The sequence below is a fragment of the Euprymna scolopes genome, chromosome 44 (genome assembly GCF_053919585.1).
Source record: "Euprymna scolopes isolate OS-2025 chromosome 44, ASM5391958v1, whole genome shotgun sequence".
NCBI classification, from domain to species: Eukaryota; Metazoa; Mollusca; class Cephalopoda; order Sepiida; family Sepiolidae; genus Euprymna; species Euprymna scolopes.
This window is the reverse complement of record NC_136525.1, coordinates 35525415-35527976: the sequence shown is the minus strand read 5'-3', so window position 1 is coordinate 35527976 and position 2562 is coordinate 35525415.

Sequence of the window (2562 nt, the reverse complement as noted above, 5' to 3'; positions counted from 1 at the left end):
TTATGGCTCTGCTCTATTTAGCCAAATCCATTTAGCTAGCACTTTATTAGCCGAATTCTTGTTTATGGCTCTGCTCTTTTTAGCCAAATCCATTTAGCTAGCACTTTATTAGCCAAATTCTTGTTTATGGCTCTGCTCTTTTTAGCCAAATCCATTTAGCTAGCACTTTATTAGCCGAATTCTTGTTTATGGCTCTGCTCTTTTTAGCCAAATCCATTTAGCTAGCACTTTATTAGCCGAATTCTTGTTTATGGCTCTGCTCTTTTTAGCCAAATCCATTTAGCTAGCACTTTATTCGTTATTTTCGATAGAGCACATGTCCTCACTGCTACCACTAAGATGCATTATGATCAGAGATATGACCCTGAAGTGTTCTTGGTTTAGGGCAAAAAAAATAAAGGAATTTTAAAAAAATCCTCTTTGCAAGCCAACAGTCGCCGGATTCGAGATCACCACTGTCACCAACCTTCGTCTCTCTACTTCTTCCCGGCCTAACCTGTCAGCTCCTTTTATACATGTCTCCCGCGTGATTTCGCGTGACTTCCAAGAGAGTATACCTTTTAAAACTATGGGATCCATCTTGATTTTTCTCTCTCTTTTGCTCAACCACGCGGTTCGTTTGATCTTTTTCCCTTTTTTTTTTCTTCTGCTAACTTTAAACGACAATAGAGCGGGAGCTATACCTGTTTTAGTGGCGTTTTATTCAATGTTTTGATGCGGTCATCTGAGTTAGGAGAAGGGCATCTGTTCATATATTCAGTTTTTATTTCATTAACGCACAAACTAACACAGTTAAATAATTATACAAGATATTGTAGAAGAGACTGCATTTACCCATATCTATTATCTGCATTGTGATAGACCCGCATATTTACGACTGATGAAACTCTTGTTTTGGTCTGATGACGGATGGGACTAGGGTCATCACCTTACTGCCCCTGCTGTCAAGTGTTCTGATATTGTCTTTTTACGGTTCAAAAGATATTTATCTTTGATTGGAACTGGCTCTTTTTGTTTAGCCATGATTCCAGCGTTACTGTTGTCGCTTTTTCTAATGTTGCTTGGATCTCATATCTAATTTTGGTTTAGATGTAGACTCTTGTCTTTTCATCTTATCCCTAGTTAAGGGATCAGCTCTCACAACCTGGATACTTTGGTTGGTTGATCATAATTTCAACATCCATTTTGCTATTTCTTATTCGCGATCTCTATGATCGGTTTGAGCCTTCTATCAATTTGTTGATGCATATCAAAAAGGCACCAAAGTACAAACAGAGAAAGAAAATAAGAACAGGTAGAAAATTAACGAATATATTAGGAGTAAGAAAATCGTGTGTACACTGACACAAGTTCATTAAAGCTATTAGAGTTAGTGTATTACATCACAAGTAAAAAGAAAACAGAACTGAAAATAGGAGACGCAAAAATGAAATAGACGCTTATATTACTATGTAATTAGCAAAACCGCAAGTAATAATCGATTTGTCGGCGGAGGTGAGGAGGTGTGAGGAAGGACGACGCACATGAATTCGATGGATGTTTTTTATTTATTTTTTTTTTTACCCAAATCGCAAACCAACTGATTGTATTAATATCGGGTTATTACAACATAACAATTTGTGACCGTTTGCAACCGTGAGACTTTATTGTCAATGTAATCAGAGTGTTTTCTTCTGCCGCTAACATTTTTCATATGATTTCAATCAACAACTATTTTATTTTTGACAATCGTTCATATCATGTTGTTTTCTTTCCAGCCAGGTGTACATTCGTGTATCCACTTCTTACAAATGACCTTTCAATACATCCAACCTGCATATAACTAATATCAAAGACACTTTGAATTATTTATTTGCTAAAAGAAATGGAAATTTATTTTTAATTATACAAAAGGTCCTAAAAATATTGTGGTGAGGGGAAGTGAGTGATAATTCAGTGTATTCCATTCTCAACTCGATGCATTCTGATCCATTCGTTTTTTTTTTTTTCGGTGTTTGCTTTTACAAGTGATTTCAGTCAATAATTAGTTTCAATCAGGAATTATTTTATTTTTGACAATCTACCATATTTGTTTTTTGTTATTTTTTATCCACGTGCCCGACTTCACTCGATGATTATTTTATTTTCGACAATCGATCGAGTTATGTTGTTTTCTTCCAGCCAGGTGTGTGTATTCATGCATCTTCCTCTGAGAAATGACATAAAAATACATTTTCCATTCTGACTCATTAGTGTAATTACTGTTTCTTTCTCGCCTCGAATATCAGTCGATTACTATGAAAACGAACTTTATTCTATTTAGAAAGATTCATGTAGAACTCATGGTTGGCCACTGTCAATGAATGAGGACTATTTGGTCTTATGTTACCAATGTTATTTTAGTAAATGTGTTGATGAAAACTCTCAGATCAATCAGTCCTACTTCTAAAACTAATGTTATACTCTTTTAGGCGATTATGTATTACGACATGAAAAAGTTGGCGGTAAGAATTTTAAAAATATGATTTAGAATTTTTTGTGAGAGATCAATTTATCAGTCATATAAATTTGATGTAAACTGAT